Raw genomic sequence first — 6,567 nt, forward strand, 5'->3', positions numbered from 1 at the left:
GCTGTGGGTTTCAGGGTGAAGATCTTCTCTCACTACTCTAAAGGGCCCCTTTGGCAGTAGGAAACACATAGACTATTATGGAGATTGATTTTGGAGTTTAGATGCACTGTTATTAATTGTGCTTAGAAGAACCTGTCTTATCTGTTTCACACAGAGTGACCAGATTTAAATTACAATTGGCAACTTTTGAAAACATAGCAAAAAAAAAATTGGTGACTTTTTGGTAATAGCCCAATTGGGAATAAAATTGGCAACCCCCCAGAAATTGTGCGTGAGGGAAAAGGAAAGCACCCCTTCTGGCACCAGGATAGAATAAAGGTCTAACCACAAATCCTACCAAAACAAAAAATAAATACGTTTTAAAATTTGGATGAAACACAATTTACTAAGTCCAACATTGGAAGAGAGAAAGTATGTAGACAGTGCCATACCAGTTAAATAAATGTGATCCATAAATTAGAAGTCCCCACAAAAAAGTAATCCTGGGATCAGATTATGTGCACTGAGGAATTGTTCTAGACAGTTAAAGTGCTGTAAGTCTTACACCGAAATTAGAAATACATTTCTGTTTAGAGAACAGAAAATGAGACAACATCCTAACTCATTCTGTGCAGCCCGTAAATTACTGATCCAGCACTGCAAGGAGCCGTGCAACTTTTCTGCCTTCACTTCTCATCAATGACACAGAAGCAGTAACCCAATGTGTGCCTCGAGACGTGGAGAGGACTGTTCTCCTCGGTCAGCATAGAATGTTGTGCAAACGTATCAATTGGTTGGCAGGTGCTCAATCATTATCTCTGCAGAAGACCTATCCCACTGCAGAATGTCAGACCGTGGCCCCACAGTGCCAGGGCAACATCATGGAAGTGGTGGCCCACATTTCTCAAGAGACTCCCAGATTTAGGGTCCCAAGATTGAGATTGTTAACAACTTCAGTTTGCTTGGCTCCACAATCGACACTCTTGGCACCAGCAGCCAGGAAATAAAAAGACGAATTACATTGGGAAAGTCTGCTGTTAGGGACCTCTTCAAAGTACTGAAGAGCAATGATGTCAGTCTGGAGACTAAGGTGTGCCTGATACAGGCCATGGTCTTTGTAATCATTTGCTCTGCATCAGAGAGCTGGACAGTGACTAGGGATGAAAGAACAAGATTGATCCCTTTGAGCTGTGGTGTTGCAGAAGAGTATTGAATATACTATGGACTACTAAGAGAATGACGAACAGGTTCATTCTTGAGAGGGTTAAACCAGGCTGCTCCTTGAAGGCAAGGATTCTGAAGCTTCATTTGGCGTACTTTGGACATGTTGAAAGGAGAGACAGGTCTTTAGAGAGGGACATCATGCTTGGTAGGGTGGAGGGACAGCACAGGAGAGCAAGACCCTCTATGAGATGGACTGATTCAGTCACTGGAATAATGGGGGCTAGGGGTGTCAGAGAAGTGAGATGGGCACAGGATAGAGCAGGGTTTAGGGCTGTTGTACATACAGTTGCTGTGAATCACAGGTATCTAAATGGCACATAACAACAGGCTAGACGCAGTGACTGCAGCAAGGGGCTCAAGTATGTAGAAGACAATAAGGATAGCACAGAACAGGACAGGGTTCTGATATGTGGTTCACAGGGTCGCTGTGAGTCATGGTTGACCAGAGGGCATCTAACACACAGGGTACTACAAGGTGTTTTGGTGGCATGGTTGCAGGGAACTGTGCAACTTAACCCTGAGGCAGCACCTCTCTGCCAGTTTGAATCCGACAGACAATTCTGTAGAAGAAAAATGGGCAATCTCTCTTGCACTTTGCAGCATTGGAAAAAATCACTGGACAGTCCACTCTGAGTCAGTTCCAACTCAACAATAGTAATTTTTTTTTCCTTTGTAACTGAACTGTATTTGTTACAACCTTTGTGGTAGCAGGTGACCTGGCACTGTAAGCTTGGTTTCATCTCAGAACCTGCCTTGACAGCAGCCGCCTAGGAGGTGCCTAGTTTTGCTACTCTAAACCTCTTTGGAAAACAAGCCCTGGATGTGGAGTCTCACAGAGCTGCTTCGGTGTAACACACTGGTTTCTAGACGCCTGGTACATGCAAAGTTGGGCACTACAGAAGGTGGGAGGCTTATCTGGGCCCTAGAAGATCAAACTCAGGCGGTCTTATCAGAGAGTTTCTTCTCAACATCAAAGTATAGCTCAACATTTCAGTGACCAAAAATTATTTACTAAGGAAACAATAGTAATTTTTGAGACAGGATATTGCTGCCAGGGCCCTCTTTAAAGTACTGAATGGCAAGGATGTCCGTTTAAAGCCCGAGGAGTGCCTGACTCAGGCGCCAGCATTTTCAACTGCATCATATGCATGTGAAGATTGGACAACAAGTGAAGAAGTCTGAATACTTGTGGTGCTGGTGAAGATTACTGAAGATGCCATGGACAAAAGAACAAACAGGATGGTCCTGGAAGAAGAGCAGTCAGTGTACTGCTTAGAAACAAGGAGGGTGAACTTGATCTCGGACTTCGGGCTTGTAGTCAGCAAGGGCCAGGCCATGGGGAGAACATCAAGCTTGGTAAAGAAGAGGCAGGTCCTCATGGAGGTGGGAAGATACAGTGACTGCAATGAAAGCGTATATGATGGAGATGGAAACGGCACAGGGCCAGGCGATGTTCCGCTCTGTCCCACCCAGGGTCACTATGAGCTGGAGTCAGCTTGATGGCACCTCACAACAAACCTTAGTAGAATTGTGTTTTTCGTTTCAAAATTCGGGTGTTCACTGTTGGCTTCTAGGAAAACAATGGCTTTTTGAAGATTGTGTGCCCTGTGACCTTGGCATTAGCTTCTTGTTGGTGTTAGGGGCCATCAGGTCCACTACAACTCATAGTGACCCTCTGAACAACGGATCTGAATCCTGTCCTGCCCTGTGCCATCCTCACCACTTCTCATGGAGGTATACTTTTTTTCATTTCCTAAATTCTGATCACAACCCTTGGTGGAGCCTGCAGCATCTCTCCCCACTGTACGTGGCTGGTCGTGTGCAAAGCAGGCACTCTCATCCTTGGCCATTGGTTCTGGTCTCACCACTGGAAGTCCTGTCCTCTTGCTTTTGTTTTGCCCATCTGCTACTTTAAAAAAGAAAAAAAAATCATGTGACCTAGTGGCAAGAAGCTATGCTGCAGTCCCAAAGGCATACATATGGTTTGAATCCACCAGATGCTCTGCTGGAGAAGGAGGGGCAATCTCCTCCTGTACCAGTTGGATCTGATTTGATGGCACACACACATAAAAAACAATAAAATAAAAAATAAATAAAAATTTAACAAAATCATATTGGTGAACTTTAGAAGGAAAGATTTCATTTTTTTATCTTTTTCCTCCAAATCTGCTTGGCTGCGAGCCAGTCTTCCTGGCCATTGAACTAGACAGGTTTGGCTGCGTCCAGTTTGTGGAAGATGCTGACCTGGGTGGACCCCACAGCACACTCACTTGAGCTTCATCGTATTGCAAATACTTGCTAGAGCACCAACACCCTCTTACGTGGTTACTGTGTATGGAAGCAAAAATTGAATGTGATTGAATTAAAGGGTTCGTGAAGCCTCTAGGACCCTGGTGGCACCCACCCACCATGCTAAAGAAGAAGTCTATTTCTCTGCAGATAGATTTTAGCCTCAGAGCCAGAAGGAGGGGAAGCACGAGCGATACCACTCAAGGGTGGCAGACAGTGAGGTGGGCTTTGGGCTGACCACATCCGTTTTCTGAATCATGGCTGCAAGTTGTTCTCTGTAATTCTGTGATAGCCGCAGGTGTGGAGCACATGCATGCATGCACGCACGTGCTCCAGACACGCACACACACGCATATGTTCATGCAGTCACACACACACCAGTGCACATGCATATACACGCATGCATCCATGCACACCCATGAACATACATGTGTGTGTGCACATGCACACACACTCTCACGCTAGCTGTGCCAGCAGTTCAGGCCCAGAAGTTCCATTAACCCCCAGCACTCTTCCCCAGGTGACGTGGCTCACATACTGAGGGACACTCTGCCTCTCTGTATCTTCAGTGGCATCACTGCAGTTTAGAACATTGCACTCTGGTGGCCTAGTGGTAAGAATCTGCACTGCAATGTCTAAGGCACACGGTTAAAATCTGCCAGTTACTCCCCTGGAGAAGGATGGGCAGGGAGAAGGACAGGAAATCTCCTGTGCAAATAACTGCCTCTGAAAACCTGCCGGAGGGTCATTTATGAGTTGGTTCCAACTCTGTGGTACACAACAACAACAACAAGGATAGGCATTACAGAGATGCACGCACATGTGAACTTTCGATGTGCACTGGGAGCCCCCAAGAGATGCGGGCAGCGTGCAGCTCTGTCAGGGTCATAGAGGCTGGGTCATCTTAGCCCAGTGGCTCCCCACCCATCTTCTTGCTGTGGGGTCAGTCATGCTCCAGTGCTGAGCTGCTTGGGTACAAACTGTGACTGTGTGAACACCCTCTGGGGAGGCAAATTACCACCATATCCTTGTTCCATGCCCCGGGGGGGGGGGGCGGGTAACCACTGCCTCCTTTACTGTCTGTTAGGTGATTTAAATACATTCACCAGCCACTTGAATGGAGGGCAGAGCGGCCCAAACTGGCACCTTCACAGCCTGTGCAGAGGGCCGCGTGCCCCAGACTAGCATCGTTATAGTGGATAGCCTTGTCATTTCCAGCAGATTAACTGGTGACTTTACACCCTGACCCCTGGGTTGGGGGCGCTCTGGGAACGTGCTGCGTGGCCAGGTTCCATAAAGGTCTGCCAACCATCACTTTCAAGGCTGGGAGGGATTCGGGCATCAGCAGGCTGTGGTTCGGGGAGGGCCTTCCTTGTCCTCACAGCTTCTAGTAGCCACAGGCGTTGATTGGGTCATGCTCAATCCCATCATGGCTGCATTCCTCTGCATCTGGGTCTCTTCTCTGTGTAAAGACCCCCTTAGATGACCACCCATCTCCAATCTGACCAGGGTCAGCGTCACTGAGAACTACTTCAAGGTATGAAGGAGCCCGTTCTCTGGGGACACCCCACGTCTTTTTTTCCCTGGAGCGCTCTCCTGCCCTCTTACACAGGCTAGATACTGGGCAATGCCCCCCTCATGCTCCTCCCTTCCTCTCTTACTTCAGCCCCAATGTCTTCACCCTGCTGAAGCACTCTTCAGATGGAACCGTGCCTTTTAGGTCAACTAGAGAGGGTGGGTGGCAGGCGAGCCCCAACCCTCTTGCCTGAGAAGCCTCACAGGGTGCTTGGTCTGAGCCAGGAGCTTGTAGAGTCGACCGCCAGGTTTTGGAACTTGCCCTCGTCTGTGGGGTCCCTGACCTGACCTCAGGCTGTCCTGCTGTCTCCTGGCCTCTGGGATCTTCTCCTATTCCTGGGCCTTCAGCCCTGTGTTCTCTCTTTTTTGGGGAGTGGGGTTTATTCATTTTAATGAAACTTTACAGGGACTTAAGGTTTCTGTTCATTCATTGCTGCACTTTTCTCCCTGCCACCCCACACCCAGTTCATTCTTCTCCTTAAAAGGTAAAACTCTTTGTTATGCAATCCCTCCCCCTCAAGTCCACTCCACTGTGCAGCCTTCATTTTGGACTCCTGTCATGACAATAACACCCAATCATATATTCCTTTTAAACAGTTCTCTCCCTCAACTGTTTCAATGCAGTATACATCATTCCTCCCCTCCTTCTCTGTCTTCCCTCAACTTCAATCAGTCAGTCCCGTTTTAACAGCGGCCTTATGCTATATTTGTCCTTTTGTGACTGAGATCTTTACTCAGCATAATGTCCTCCAGGGTCATCCATTTTGCATAATATTTCATGAGTTCCTTGTTTTTCAATGCAGCGTAGTATTATTGTGTGAATATACCAAAGCTTCTTGATCCATTCGTTTCTTGATGGGCACTTGGGTTGTTTCCAGCTCTTTGCTATTGTGAACAAAGCCATAATAAACATGGATGTGCATATATCTGCTTCGGTGGTGGTTATGGTTTCTTTAGGATATATTCCCAGTAGTAGAATTGCTGGGTCAAATGGTATTTCTATTTGCAACTTTTTGAGAAAGCGCCTTACAGCTTTCCATAATGGTTGCACCATTTTACACTCCCACCCATAGTGAATAAGGAAGAGTTCTAGTTTCTCTGAAACCTCGCCAGCATTTGATGTTTGCTCTTCTGTTAAATTTTGCTATTCTTACTGGGATGAGAGGATATCTCATACCTGTGTTCTCTCTTGAAGCTGGAGGGCTCAACTCCCCTTTCTTCTGTTTCCTTTTCCGGACTGACTGTTGCCCTTCATCCTGGGGCTGACAACGACGGGACTCAAGGATCCCTGGGTGTTGGGCCAGCTTGCTTAGCTCCTGGAGTAAGGATACAGAACCCCACTTCCTGCATTGGGCAACTCCCCTGGATATCTCAGGACCAAGCGGCTGTTGACATGTGCTAAGAGCACCGTGTCCTCAGCTCTGCCTGGAGTCCTTGACTCTGCGTCCTCAGCTCTGTTCTATGTCCTCGGCTCTGTTTGGTGTCCTGGCCCTGTCCTTG

Source organism: Elephantulus edwardii, unplaced genomic scaffold (assembly GCF_000299155.1).
Source record: "Elephantulus edwardii isolate Elephantulus edwardi_28Jun2011 unplaced genomic scaffold, EleEdw1.0 scaffold00472, whole genome shotgun sequence".
Taxonomy (NCBI): Eukaryota; Metazoa; Chordata; class Mammalia; order Macroscelidea; family Macroscelididae; genus Elephantulus; species Elephantulus edwardii.